The 15,960-nt window shown below is 43.4% G+C and overlaps 1 pseudogene; it reads left to right on the top strand.

Annotated features, from left to right (window-relative positions):
• The first annotated feature begins 2,214 nt into the window (after positions 1-2,214).
• LOC110552200 (small ribosomal subunit protein uS2-like) lies at positions 2,215-3,559 on the top strand (annotated as a pseudogene).
• Positions 3,560-15,960: the final 12,401 nt, after the last annotated feature.

The raw sequence follows: 15,960 nt of genomic DNA on the forward strand, positions 1-15,960 counted from the left end.
GGGTTATATATGTACATTTGAGATTCACAGCTAGATTGGCCTCGAGCTTGCTCTATATCCAAAGCTGGACTCAAACTTGTGATTCCCCTGCCTCTGCCTTCCTGAGTACTGGAATTAATCACATGTACCACCACACCTGGCAATATTTTTTTTTAAGTTAAAAACATTTTTTGAAGGCCTTTATTTAAATCAATTAATTTTTAAAAATCTTTGTCACTCTTTCCTTTTACAATAATCACTGGAGGACTTTCATGGGCTTGTATTAATTATATATGGCTCTGCATACATATATATATACCATAAGTAAATATTTCAAACAGTAAGGGGTATGTTAATCTTTCTCATATGTAAATACAGTGGTGAAGAAAAAGATGATCACATCAAAACTTCATATTGCTAAGAAAATCCATAATTGCTCTAGAAAAAGAGCTGGTTTTAAATTTGTTTGTTCCCTTCCTTCCTTTCTTCCTTCCTTCCTTCCTTCCTTCCTTCCTTCCTTCCTTCCTTCCTTCCTTCCTTCCTTCCTTCCTTCCTTCTTTTTAGTTTTTCAAGACAGGGTTTCTCTGTGTAGCTGTGGCTGTCCTGGTCTGGCTTTGTAGCCCTGGCTGGCCTTCAACTCACAGAGATCTGCCTGCCTCTGCCTCCCAGAGTGCTGCAATTATAGGCGTGTGCCATTGCTACCAGCTATATATTTTTTATTGTGGCAAAAAATAAAATTTCTCTGCTGGGCATAGTAAGGTAGTGTCAATCCCAGCATCCCGGAAGCAGAGGCAGGTAGATGATCCCTGTGAGTTCCAAGCCAGCCTGTGCTACATAGTAACACAACATACTGATGAGCAATTTAGGAAGAAAGATACATTTGGTCCAGCGTTTGAAGGAATCTCAGCAGCAGGAGCTTGGGAGAACTGGTCAGAGAGCAAGAAATATGCTCAGCTCCTTTTCTCCACCTGACACAGTCCCAGATCCTGCTCAAGGACCAGTCCCAAGCACTGTTAAAGAAGGTCTTTCCACATCAAGAACCTGGTCAATACAATCCTTCACTGGTGCACCTAGCTCAGTGGTTCTCAACCTTCCTAATGCCTTTAATACAGTTAGTACTTCAAGCTGTAATTTTGCTACTGTTATGATTGGTAATGTAAATATCTCTGTTTTCTGATAGTCTTGGGCAACCCCTGTGAAAGGATCATTAGGCTCCTTAAGGGGTCAAGACCCACAGGTTGAGAACTGACGTAGATGCTTGTCTCCTGGGTGACTCCAGATCCTGCCAACTTGGCAGCTAACACCAGCCGTCACATCAGCTTAAACATTTCTTTATATTGGGTCAGAGTGATGACTCAGGGATTATAAAGAGCACCTGCTGCTCTTTATACAGGTCTGCTCTTCCCTATACAATCCAGCCATTTTGGTTACCTGCTCTTTTGTACCTTTGCCCTCTTGGCTGCTGCACCTGTTTTCTTGCTCTCCCCTCTTTTTTCTTCACCCTGAGCCGGAGAGTTCAAGGTAGGAGGCAGGGTATGCAAGCCAGGAGACCTTGTCACAGGTAGAGACTAAAGGATGCTGAGAGAACCTGCAGTCCAGGTTCACTTTGATATGTTAAAGTGGATCAGCCATTTTGTCAGCCATTTGTCCCAGGATTTGAGACTTAATACATCATTAACAGGGATAGATCATAGAATGTTACTCAGTTCGTGGTTCTCAAGCTAGAGAGCCCAAGATGAAGGAGTTGTGTTCTAGAGTTCCTTTTTGCAGTGTGTAAGTCATAACATGGTGGGTAGATATTGTATGGACATGGAAGTGAGTAGGACACATACTCACTTCTGTAGCCCACCTCTGTAGTCAAGCCCCATAACCCTTTCCTCCAGAAGGGCAATAGTCCGACAGGTGGAGCCTTCATGACCCAGTTTTAGCTTTGACACCCCTCCTCCACCATCACCGAGGTATATAAATTTTTGAGGATGGTTTTGTTTATATCAGAATTTCTTCTCTGCTCCCCCCTCAACAGGGTTTCTCTGTGTAGCCTTGGCTGTCTTGGACAGATTTTGTAGACCAGGCTGTCCTTGAACTCACAGAGATCTTCTTGCCTCTGCCTCCCGAGAGCTGGGATTAAAGATGTGCCCAACCACGCCAGGCCATCAGAATTTTCATGATGTGCACGGACCAGTCCATATGGCGTTGTTCTTCATGCCTGTCACAACTTAAAGGGAAACTTACATAATGTCCGGAGCCATTGATGTCCTGCAGATGAAGGAAAAGGATGTCCTCGAATTCATTGCCTGAGGAACCCAGTTAAGGGGCACCAACCTTGACTTTGAGATGGAGCAATACAACTACAAAAGGATGAGTGATGGAATCTACATCATAAATCTGAAGAGGACCTGGGAGAAACTGTTGCTTGAGGCTCTGGCTATTTCACCATTGAGAGCCCTGCTGATGTGAGCATCATCTCCTCCAGGAACACTGGTCAGTGAGCTCTGCTGAAGTTTGCTGCTGCCAGTGGAGCCACTCCCAATTGCTGGTGAGAGACCAAAAGATTAAAAATCGGCTATTATTAATCAAGGCGTGAACTAGCTGGGTGGAGAAGTCCGGTAATGCCCTGAGGGGAAGAACTGCCTTACTGCATTCTTTCCCCACCCTCTAGAGTTACAATTGCTAGGAAACTGGCCCATCCCCCTAGGGAGGGACACTAGGTCATTAATGGTCTGGGGACCTTCCTATAGCCAATCAATTCAAAATGTAGCATTTTGACCAATAGATGCTTGCCAGGCAGGAATCGCCCCTGCCTTGGGAATGCTGGGAGGGACCAGAATCTGTAAATCACCCTACTAATCCAAGCACCGGGCAATAGGCTCTCATTGCTTTGGCATTTGGGGGTGTGGGCCCATGCCGAAGCTTGTAATTTACAATAAAAAGAACCTCATGTATTTACAGCGGAGTCTGTTTATTCCTGGTCTTTTGGGGTTCGTGAACTGGGCAGAACACTGGCTGCTTCACACCTGGGACCTTCATGAACCAGATCCAAGCAGCCTTCAGGGAGCCACGGTTTCTAATGGTGACTGGTCCCAGGGCTGACCACCAGCCCCTCACAGGGGCCTCTTATGTCAACCTGCCCACCATCGCTCTGTGCAACACAGATTCTTCTCTGCACTATGTGGACATTGCCATCCATGCAACAACAAGGCAGCTCACTCAGTGGTCTGATGTGGTGGATGCTGGCCCGGAGAGTACTCTGCATGAATGGCGCTATCTTCCATGAGCACCCATGGGAGATTATACCTGATCTTTACTTCTACAGAGACCCAGAGGAGATTGAGGAGGAGGAGTAGGCTGCTGCTGAGAAGTACTTGACCAAGGAGGAATTCCAGGACAAATGGACTGCGCAAGCCCCTGAGTTGACTGCTGCTCAGCCAGAGGTGGCAGACTGGTCTGAGGATGTGCAGGTGCCCTCTGTGTCCATCCAGTACTTCCTACTGAAGACTGGTGTGCCCATCCAGCCACTGAGGACTGGTCAGCAGCTCCCTCAGGGCAGGCCACCGAGTGGGGTGGAGCCACCACCGAGTAGCCCTGAGCTACTCTGCAGACACCCGAGGAAAGGGAAAAAAAGATGGAAGGAAAATAAAGTTCCTAAAAGCTAAAAAGGAAAAAAAAAAAAATGTCTTTACCCACTCATCTATGGATGTTTTGCTTCTGGGGAAATGGAGTACTTTGAGTGTGTGTGTGTGGGGGGGGTTCTTAATCTTTGACATAAAAGAAATAAGACACAGATGGTTTTTTGTTTTTGTTTTTTAAGCATAAGAACAATTTTATTAGACTTTAAGAAAGAAACAATAAAGGAGCTGTAAATTTTGACAGTTGCCTGGAAAAGGGATAATGGAAAATGTTGGGATCTGTAAGCAGGCATCTCTACAGCCAGCCCTAGGGGACCTGACAAACCGTATGTCAGATATCTGTAAAGCCACCTACTGACCACCTGAAACCATCTGCACATGCTTTGGGTCACCTTGTAAGAGAACTCACACTACCTCCAATCTCTCTCTCCTACCCTGCCCAGAGACAGTCTCTGTGACCCCATCCCCCCCTTCCTTTAATAAACCTCCCACATGGAACCAGTTGCATGGCGTGATTTGCGAACCCGCCATGTAACTTTGCTGCACAGTCCTCACAGAAAAGAAAGCCATGCTGCTTGCAGTGGAGGTCCTTAAGGGAGACGTGGACTTTAGGAGTGAGAAAGCCCAGAATTCCAGGGAAAGCATACTCAGACTTTGATATTATCTTCCTTCCTCCACAAAAAAAGGGGGGGTGGATAAAGAAAAGTTACACTTTTTCTGTCAGTCAGTCCACATGGCAGAGGCCCACACCGCTTGCTGCCAGGCAGAACAGGCTACTAGCATGTGCCCTGAGAACGGCCTTCTGGAAAGAAAAACCACAGTATCTCATAAGGGCAGTAATCCCCTCTCCCGTAGCTTGGAATGTCCACCCAGAGCAAGAGATGGAACTCAGGACAAAGCTGAGACAATCAGCCTTTCATATGGTAACGCATATTCCTCGGAATGTCACCAGCTGTTTACATTTCAAGTGGTACCGGCGCGAGGTGGAGCCCAAACCTTCCGGAGCCTGGAGTTACTGTAGCCGCCATTTCTGCTTCCTAGCTGTAAGAGATCCCTCTGCTTCGGATTATTTGGGATGTATGTACTGAGATCAAGCTACCCTAAACTTCATGTAGTAACTGTATTTTTAGCTCCTTGGAGTGGGAAGTGCCCCGCACCGTTTTCTGAATTCTCTGCACTGTAGAGGAAAGCCTGTAAGGCTTTCTGTTGCCCACATCATTCGTTTTGTTTTGTCTTGTTTTGTTTTGTTTTCAGCACAGGGTTTCTCTGTGTAGCCCTGGTTGTCCTGGAACTTGTTCGGTAGAGCAGGCTGGCCTTGAAATCAAAGATTCTCCTGTCCCTGGCTCCCTTTGGAATGCTAGGAGCAAAGGTGTGTGCCACCACCCAGAACATTTCATTTCTCATACTTATTATCTTTTTTCTTTCTGTAGTGGTCAGAATTGAAGGGGCTTTAGCCAGCCCTAGCACTGCAAACATGGCTCTGACAGGCCTTGTCTTTACCCCAGTTTCCTCTCCCATTCCCTCTGCCTTGCTAACAACAGTAGGATTTTATTCCTAATGCTAGGCACTGTTAGGGTCTGGAAGACACTGAAAGAAGGACCCCAGACTAAAGCAGCATGCAAGCAACAATATTTATTCTGCAGAAGACCAGCATGCTGGGGCCACCATCCAGGCAGAATGGTGGCCCTTGACAAAGAAAGGCACACAGGCCTTTTTATAGGAAAGTAGGGGAATTCTAGCAAGGGTATGAGTGCATCCATGATTGGCTAGGGTTAGCTAGGGCTTGATTAGCAATTAAGTCTCTCTAAACTGGTTCAAACTAGCCCAAACTGGTGGGTGCCAGGGAAGTTACAAGGGTCAACTCCTTACTGGTTTGCATCCAGGTGGCTGGTGGGCTGCATTCCTGTGCCAAGAATGTTCTACTACAAGAGAAGGGCTGCCCAGCACAGATGTCCCACCCTGAGATAATGTACCTTTCTAATTTTGTGGTCATCTCCAGGCTATTCCTTGGGTAGAGAGTTTTATGGTCTTGTTCCTGGAACTGGTGACCTATGGCCTAATTCCTGGGACTAATGATTTTTTTTTTTGGGGGGGGGGGTCAGGCCTGGTCCTCTCAGTACCAAGGTGCTGTCTGATGATATTCTTGACCTTTAGGTTAGTAGGATCTAGGGATCTGTGTGGACTTTCCAAAGTAGCTACCTAACGTCACCAGTATGCTAGCTCACGTTCGGTGCAGGGGTTCCCACTTCTACTGTTCTTGGGAGGAGATTTTTGGGGTTGAACGAAGCTCGACCCTATTCCTGCAATGGACTGGCCCCACACCCACCCTTTTTAGAAACTGCTGCTTTGGTCGTATTTTGGAATTTGGAAGTAGGGGGCTTCCACTTTGTCGTCTTTTAAGAAAGTTTTTATTATAGTTTTTGATGTTTTCTTGTTAGATTCTGGGAGGATGATGACGGAAGAGATGCTGTGTTCTCAGGACATCACGTGCTGTCATTCACTTCACTATGGACACTAACTCTGCTGTCTGCTGGGCGTTAGGACTCATCCTTGACAGTTTATTTTTGCTTTTCATGCTTATCCAATCCGTTACTTCCTCTTCTGGATTTCACTCTCTAAATATTTCTCAGCTCCATCTGTTTTTTTCCTCTGTGTCTTTGAACCAACATCCATAAAACATACTGTTCTTTCTCCCAGGAATACAGCTTCTTCTTGACATTGTGGCCCTCAGACTATTTCCATCTTTTTCATTTTTCCACATGTCAGATCAAACATCACCTCTTCCAGGAAGCCACCCCTGACCTTCACAGACAACCGATGGCCTAGCTCCTAGTTCTCACAGTCCTGAGCCTGGCATTCCTACAGCTATCACTATAGTGGATTGGCTTGTGTGGATTCTGGATGGACCTTATTTCTCAATGAATGACAAGCTCCCTAGCATGAAACAGTACCTCCACGTCTGTGTCAGTGTAAAACTGGCTGCAGCATTCAAAACAGTCACATGATAGACAGTCACCCATGGCAGCATGCCTTGTGAGTGCTCATACTTTCCAGCAACTCAGCTAAGTTCTCATCATTTCTTAATAGCTAAGAAAAGAAGTGGGAAGGAAAGGCAGTTCACAAGAACACTGTGCTTGAAAGCCACTGAATTTTCCATTTGTATCATCTCCAAAAACATCTTATGTTCTGTATCTGCTTTTGGTAACTTGCTGCCTGAACAACAACAAAATCACAATAACTCACCTCCCCTCTCCCACAAAGAATCACAATAAAACAGATATAATTCACAGAGATTTTATAAATAATTGCCACTGTCTAAAGTAATGTTGATACAGATGCGACAGGTCCTGACTTTTGTTTGTAAATGGTGTAAGCTCAGATCTCAGGTAGGAGTCTTGTAAATGGAGCTGTGAGCAGCAGAGGACACAGGAAGTAAGAACTATTACCTCATGATGGAACTGTGCAAGCTCTATAATTTTGTTTTGTCGTTGTTGTTGTTTTGTTTAGAGACAGGCTTTCTCTGTGTAGCCCTGGTTGTCCTGGAACTTACTCTGTACACCAGGCCAGCCTCAAACCTACAGAGATCCTCCAGCCTCTGCCTTGGGGGTGCTAGGATTAAAGCTGTGTACCACCACCACCACCACCACCACCACCACCACCACCACCACCGCCCTTCGAGGGCTCAGTATTTTTTAAATGGATGAGGTTGGAGAAAGAAAGAAAGCATACTCAAACTAACTCTAGAAACAGTGTCACCTTTTTATTTTATTTAAAAAAATATCAATGAACTAATTTTAAAATATTTATTTTTATTGGTGTGTGTGTGTGTGTGTGTGTGTGCATGTGCGTGTGTGTTTTCTGTATGAATGTATGCTACATGTGCAGCTGACTACAGAGGCCAGAACTGGCTGTCAGATCCCCTGGAGCTGGAGTTCGAGGTGATTGTGAGCCAACTGATGTGGGTTCTAAGAACTGAACCTTGGTCTTGATTTGATGAGCAACAATTGCTCTGGAATGCTGAGCTGTGTATCTGTCTGTCTATCTAACTCTCTCTTTTTAAAACTACATCAAGTTTGTGTGTGCGTGTACATGTGTATGTTTGCGTGTGTGTGTGTGTGTGTGTGTGTGTGTGTGTGTGTGTACAGCAGTGCCAACTTGGGGAGGTTGGTTTTCTCCTTCCACCATGTGGGTATTTGGAATCAACTCTGGTCATCAGGCTTGGCAGCAAGTGCCTTTATCCAACGAGACGTCTTGCTGGACTGATCCATCAGCTTTTATTGCTCAAGCCCTCTTTTGTGGCTTTTGACTTCCATCACCCAGAATGCATTCTCCGTGGTTTTGTCTGTAGGGAAACACTTGCTTTGTATAAGCTTTAGCAAAAGAAGGAACTGTATTCCATTTATTTACATATTTATCTTTGTTATTTTGAGACAGGGTCTTGATGTGTAGCCCTGGCTGGCTTTAAATTTGAAAGCAAAGATTCTCCTTGCTACAGCTAAGATTTAAATTTATCGTCCACCCGCCTGGTGGTTTATTATTTAACTCAAGGGGCTGAGCGATAACTCAGTGGATAAAAGCACTGGCTTCTTTTCCAAAGGACCAGCGTTTGGTTCTAATCACCTACATTGTGGTTCAAAGCTGTCTGTAACTATAGTTCCAGGGGATCTGAGGCAACGTTTTAGCCTCCATAGACATTACCAGACACATATGCAGTACACATACATTTATGTAAGCACTCATGCACATAAAATAAAAACAAAATAAATCTTTTTTCTTTTTTTTTTTTTTTCCTGTGTAGCCTTGGTGGTCCTGGGACTCACTTTGTAGACCAGGCTGGCCTCAAACTCACAGTGATCCGTCTGCCTCGGCCTCCCTGAGTGCTGGGATTACAGGCATGTGCCACTGTTCCTTGCTCAAATAAATCTTAAAAACAAAATAAAACTGTTTAATTATAATTGGAATGAAAATAACTTTGAGAGGTTTATTTTTTGTTGTTTTGTTTTGTTTACAGTATATCTATTCCCCCTACACACACACACACACACAGTGCTCACACACAGAAGAGTCACTTTGCTTCTCTTGAAACTGTGCCCAGTGGCTGACATTAGCCTGTAAGTTAAGGAATGGTGTCTGTTGCCCGGCTTTGACAGAAAGGGTTGAAATATACATATACTAGGATATTTGGTGAGATCTTCCTGAACTCTTCATCTTCTGGGATGCATGTTTTTTACAGCAGCAGAGCAGTCAGTCTGTCTGCTTAAGTGAGAGGTGCACACATATTTATCTTCTCACAGGGTGGGGTGGCTTTGGAGAGTCCTTATTCTCTTAGGAAAGATTAAGAAGAAACTCAAGTATGCTAGCTCAGGCCTATAATCCCAGCACTTGGGAGGCTGAGGCTGGGGAGTTATGGAGTGGGACTATTACTCAAAAATAAGACACAATTAATGAGATTTTGTCAGTGTGTAGTAACAGTCCTGAGTTCTACAAATCCAAACTCCTAGGGAGGAGGGTGTATTAGTGAATTTGAAACCCCCAGGGGAAAATAGTCTTTCATTTTTTAATCTCACTGAGAAGAATTTATTTTATTTATGTATTTGGGGGAAGGGGCTAGAGGTTGCATCCTCACAAGCCAAACAAGCTCTCTCTGCCGTGCCACGTGACACCCTGAAGTACAGCTCTTGGAGTCTAACTGGAAACGACCCTGAGACCAGTACACTCTCTAGGAAGCACTGCCATTAAAGACAGAGGACACTGTTTTAAAAAAAGAAGCAAAATGTGCTTTTTTTTGAATTATAGAGTTGAATAAATAGTTGAAGTACTGATTTTTCCTTATAAAATTAAAAGCATAAATATGTTCTAGAAAGTACAGAGAATCTGAATATAAACACATTCTTGATAATATTGTCCCAGTTTCTTTACAGATACAGTTATATACATTTCTAAAAACCAAGTATAGAGGCTGCCGAGATTGCTCAGCCGTCAAAAGCATATGCTGCTCTTGCAGAGAACACAGATCAGGTGACTCCCAACTGTCTGTAAACTCCAGTTCCAGGGACTCCGGAAACCTCTTCTGGCCTCCTAGAGTGCCTGGAACACATGGTGCATGTCAGTTCATGTCTGTACACACCACACAAACACACACACACACAGCTCTTACAAGAATAAGATCCAATTTCATGTATTGTGTCCTAAATTGGTTTTGTTAGGAGCTATTGTATCGTGACTAATGAAGATTTTTAATATTCCTCTGTGAGAATTGTTTGATGGCTACTTTTTAAAAGATGGCTGTAGTCGGCTTTTGTATTAGCGTTTAAAAGGCTATAACTATCTGTTAGAAAAGGGACTATAGCTCATACTTTGGTAATCCTGCGGCCCCCATGCAGGTACACGAGTTTTGTAGTGTGTTTCTTATTGTATGAGACTTCCTGAGACGATGTGGCATTGTCATACTCACTAAAGAATGGAGACAAAGAACGGACAGTGTTGGTGTGTGCTGACTAATCAAAGCTGCATCCCAGTGCTCTATGAACAACAGCTGAACAGGTTGGAGACTTCGTTCTGCTCAGCAGGCCTTACTGTTCATGTAACATGGGGAGAGGGGAGCACTGTGCGTCTGATAAGTTTCAGGGACTTCCTGAGACTTCCCGTTTACTTCCTGAGTCACTATGCACCGCTCTTTAGAGACATAAGGGAGATTTAAATTAGGAGGAAACATGCTCCCACATCATTTCAAATGGAAGCACAGTATCCCTCGTAAGACGTAGCATGTTATACAACATGTTCTAGATCTTTAAGTACTACCTTGCTCCAAATGTCTCCTTATTGGGTACCACATTGTAAACATCATCCTTGAAAGCAAATTTACAAGTATGTATCTGATCTCTTTTTTGAGTTCATTCCTTACAAATAGAATTTCCAGTGAGTTCTGCAGTTTTAGACCTTTTTTTTCACGTGGATACCAGTGTCTTAGGAGTAAGTTTGGAGCTCTCAGCTTTGCTGCAACATTGACATACGTGTTCTAGAGCTATGGAAAAAAATGAATTGCTAAGTGAAGAATGTGCTTTACCACAGACAAACGTTGAAAGCATTACGCTTAATGAAATGAGTTAGTCACAAAAGACCACATGTTATATGAACTGTCCAAAACAGGCTAATTCACAGAGACAAAAAATAAATTAGTGGTTTCCAGGAGTTGGGAAGACTTGATAGTGACTCTCAGTGGATGCTGGCTTTCTATGGGGGGCAATAAGATGATTCTAAAATTAGATAGTGGTGAAGCTTGCATAACTCTGTGCATATACTGGAATCACTGAAAAAGAATGAGCTGGAGGGATGGTTCTGCAGCAAAGAGTGCTTACTCTTCTTTCAGAGGACCCAATTTCTGTTCCCAGTACCCACACAGTATCTCATAGCCCCTACAATTTCAAATCCAGGAGACCCAATGCCCTTTTATAGCCTCCATGCAAACCTACTCACATAGGCACACACTCCACACAGAAACATATGCATACATGCAATTAGAGTAAAAACACATCTCCAAAAGGGTGACATAACTCAATAACACTATTTTTTAAAGCTTTAGTCGAAGTCATCTCCAGTGAAACATCACATGATTGTGGTGGTAGTTGGCTTTAATTAGTAGTGATTTGTACTATTCATTTCCCTCAGGTAAGGTATTTATATTTGCTTAGTTTCTGTCATGTCTCTTTTCTCCTTTTGACGACTCATCTTTTTTTTTTTTTTTTGGAATGATTTGTAATAGATAATGATTCCTGGTTTTTATCCATTTGTTTTACTATTTTTATTTTTAATTTAAAGTATTTATTTATGAACTTTGTGTGTGTGCACACGCCTGAGTATGTGTGTGTACTATGTGCATGCAGTGCCTGCAAAGATCAGAAGAGAGTATCAGATCCCCTGGAACTGGATTTGCAGGCAATTGTTGACAGGCATGAAGTTACTGGGAATCAACTCCAGGTCCTCTTAAAGAGCAGCCAATGTGCTTAACCACTGAGCCATCTTTCCAGCCCAAATACATGCTTTTTTTTCCCCAAATATTTAAAGTATTTATTCTCTGTAAGTTACAGATATTAATTATACACTATGGAAAACACTGATACTTGTGACCACTGGAAACTGTGTGTAGATATGTGGCCAACTGAGGGACATACTCTAAAGTACATCACTTTATTAAAGTAAAGTTGTTTAGAATTTTGAGTACTTAAGTGCTTGTACTTACAAAATTTTGTTCTCTTAGATTTTTATTACACAAATCCCAATAGATAATAGACACATTCCTACAGACTGCTACAGACAGAACCATCATTCAAAATTATTAAATTAGTTGCATAGTTTGAACTACTCTTTTTATTAAGTTTTTTTTTTTATTTATTCACTTGAACTACTCTCAATGAAGACAAATGAATTTTAGCATTGATAAGGCAGCAGTGAGTTGGTTTAGCGATTCTCAGCTATTCTATGATGTTGGTGTGGTTATTGGAGATAACCTTCCTTTCAGCAAGACTGTTTATGCTGATGTGATCTGAGTCTAGGTAGCACTGGCAGGCAGTGATGTCCCTTTCGAGAGGTGGTCCTAGCATGGCTAGGTAGATGTCTGCTTATTCATCTCACAGTTGATAAAATCAGTGGGCAAAACTCATTTCAAAGAATAGCAACTCAATCTCTGGAGCCTTCTTCCTGTCATTGATAGCAGCAATCGTGAGACTCCAGTTGGTACACTCAGAACTGTGTACTCACGAGATAGTCCCGGAAGTCCTTGCTTTGGACATAGCCACTTTTCTTACCAGCATTGCAGCCAGGCCCTGAGGTTCATGAGATAGATGACCTGGCTGAACCCTCAGTGCTCTCACCTGGCCTCACAGCACCCTCCAGATATATGTGCCTTTCTACACACAAAGAGAAAAATATTTGAAAAACGTTGACACCATGTTTAAGATTCTGACCACTGCACAACTGTTTCATATCAGTGAGAGGCGAGGATAGAATCACCACACCTGAATTTAATTCTAGACTCTTGGTAACCTTTTTTTCTTTTCCTCTTTCTCAAGACAGGGTTTCTCTGTGTGCTGGCCTCGAAGTCACAGAGAGCCACCGAGTGCTGGGATTAAAAGCGTTAAAGGAATAAAGGCACGTGCCACCACTGCACAGCAGTGACTGTTGGTGATCTGGACGATGGTCTAGAAGATGAAAAGCAGGAGATAAGGATTTGAACTGAGTTAGTTTCAATCTCGCAGGTCACATAGCTTGCTGCTGCTTGTATCTGCTCAACTCCTAAATCACAAACCATGTTAAACGTAGCTTTAGAAAGAATTCGATCCGGCAAGTCTCCTTCGGTATGTAGTTTAGTTTCACTTTGGAAAGTTCGAAAATGCTGAAACATTTGGTAGCATTAGGCGGAAAATGCATCCTTGGGTATTTTAGACTGCACAGACTTACTTCATTTTGTACAAGTATCATCTCCCGTAGCCCAGGCTGGCCTCAGACTCACCGCGTAGCTGAGGATGCCCTTGAATTCTGATCTTCCTGCCTCCCCCTCCTAAGTTCTGGAATGCAAGTGTGCACTGCTATGTGCAGCTCATGATCGTTCTTACTTCCAGAGCATATGAATGAAAGAAGACTGTTGTGATGCACCGAATCCAAAGTCCATGAGGTTCATTCTCTACCTTATTATAGAAAACACTCCTAGTATCTGAGGTGAGAACCAAACCCTCCCACATTAAATATATATGTAAATATCAATTATGAAAGTCATCAGAATTTTAGAAGTGGTTTGTTTTTGTGTTTTTGAGTCAGTCTCCTTCTGTAGCCCAGGCTATCCTAAACCTCACTACATAGCCTAGGCTGACCTCAAACTCTCAGCGGTATTTCTGCCGTAGCTTCCTCAGTCTTAGAGTCACACGCATGTGTCATCAGGCCCAGTTCTATATTTTCAATACACAAAAGTATTATAAATAATCAACCAGCAGGAGACTGTGGGTCCAGGAGAGGAGCTCACATTCTTTGTTTTCTTAGTGTTTGAAAGTCTGTTGTTGGCAGCAGAATCAGGAGATGGCTCATCACATGCAAATGTGATGTTGTAATGAAAGAGCAGAGCTGAAGAGACCAGACTGCAATCTCCATTGTCTACTTTATTGTGAACTTTCTCATCTGGTCAAAACAACGCCTCCGACCTGGTCCCAGAACTAATTAACCCTGAATCAGTACTTGCAAGCGGCTGTGGAGGGAGCTTCTGGGAGTCGCATTGCGAGAGAGACTTGCTCATTGTTCCTGCTCCCCTCCCTGGAAGGAGGGTGCTTAATAAACCTGTTTTTCCATTTGCTTTGGGAGGCTGGAAGAGTTTCCCTCACTGCCAGTGTAGAAAGGGGTGGTCTCCCTGTATCCTGACTACTTACAGATGACTGCGTAGGACTATCGACTGGACATGTTCCAGTAGATTGTAACTGCTCTTATCCCAGACACAAAAGAAGGGTTCACTGTGTGAAATAATGGATTTAATTTGCTTGGTGATGGCAACCATTTTCCTATGTATAAGTATATCAAAATGTCACGTTGGGCATCCAAAATATACACAAGAACCAGCCATCACTAAGGACCTATAGGCAGTTAGTATTTCTGGGGTGTGGAGAGGCATGGTCTTTGTGACGTATCCATTTGTAGGCTGTTCACACTCCTGTAAATAATCCCTCAGCCACGAGCCTGCAAGTAATCCTAATTAAACTCAATGGCCCGCAATGAAAGGCATGAAATTTCAAGGGGACTAGTAATGAAGAGGAAGGAAATAAGGAGTGGGAGGAGGCAAGAGAGAGTAATCCAGGGAGAATATGATCAAAATGTATTATATTGTGAATAAAAATGTCACCATGAAAGCCATTCCCATGCATAAATTAATATGTGCTAGTAAAGCACTTACTAATAGTAGGTACAAGGTAGGGAGAAAGAGTAGGGAAGTTTCAGACCTCGGCGAAAAGATAGGAAGGGATGGAAGACAGGAAATGGGAGACTGCAGAGCAGATGCTGGGCTGGGGGATGGCTGGGGAGGGGGCAGCTCAGGACCTCCAGGTCAGGGGCAGGTCAGCTCTCCCAGATTCACATGAGAGTGGAGACAGCCTTTGCAGTGGGAAAAAGGATGATGCATCACGACGTAAATAAACAAGCCTCCCGGGGATCAAGTCACATGTCCAGAGAGATGAAAAACAAGAGCGGGCAGGCTCTACAGAGAGCCCTGGCTGCGATGAAGGAAGCCTGCGCCCTGGGAATCGGTCAGGATTGTGTAGAAAGTTTGTATGTAAACACATTTTTCAGGCTCATCTAAAGCATGTGTTTACCTAACACCTCTCTTGTTAGTGTTGGGGAGTTTCACAGGCATACGTGTCCATAGCTGTCTTGGATTCCGTGAGACATGAACAGAATTGGTCCCCATGAATGCAACAGAGACCATCAGCTGGACACAGAGGTTACATTAACAAGAGGCAGCAATAAAGAGAGTGGGATATTAGAACCTTTTTAGAACTGAGTTTTATGGGACAATTAGGAAGTGAGCAGGCTGGGCAGAACGATGACTGGGAAGCTCTGCAATGCTCTGGTAGTCAGTGAGATCCATTCTGCACTCAACTCCACAAAGTTTAGCAATACCAGGCACTGTGTAAAATAACTGTGGAATGTCAGCATTTGTTTTCACACAACCAAGTGAGTGAGGGATGGGTTTCTGTGGCCAAATAGGATCTGTTGATTTGGGAAGCAATTTTATAAAATATTACTTGTTCTCTCTGCTTCACATACATGCATGGTGTACACATGCCAGCATACGTGTATATAATTTCTTACTCTAAAGCTGGGCATGATGATGCGCATCTTGAATGCTAGCATTAGAGAGGAAGAGGCAAAAGCAGGAGGTTACTGGTGTGAGGCCAGCTAGCTCTAGGTCAGCCAAGTCTACATGGTGAGACTTTCTCTTTCTCTATCTCCTTTTCCCCACCTTCTGACTCCTTCTCAGAAGCAAACTTCTTCTTACAGTGAATGCGAACAACTAAACACATTTCTTAAAATAGTATTGGAAAAAAGACAGCATCTTCAACAAATGGTGCTGGTTTAACTGGATGTCTACATGCAGAAAAATGAAAATAGATCCATGTTTATCACCCTGCACAAAACTGAAGTCCAAGTGGATCAAAGACCTCAACATAAAACCAGACATGCTAAATTGGTTAGAGTGGGGAAGAGCCTAGAACTCATTGGCACAGGAGATAATTTCCTGAACAGAATACCAACAGCATAGGCTCTAAGAGCAACAATTAATAAATGGGACCTCATGAAACTGAAAAGCTTCTGTAAAGCA

The sequence above is a fragment of the Meriones unguiculatus genome, chromosome 1 (assembly GCF_030254825.1).
Source record: "Meriones unguiculatus strain TT.TT164.6M chromosome 1, Bangor_MerUng_6.1, whole genome shotgun sequence".
NCBI classification, from domain to species: Eukaryota; Metazoa; Chordata; class Mammalia; order Rodentia; family Muridae; genus Meriones; species Meriones unguiculatus.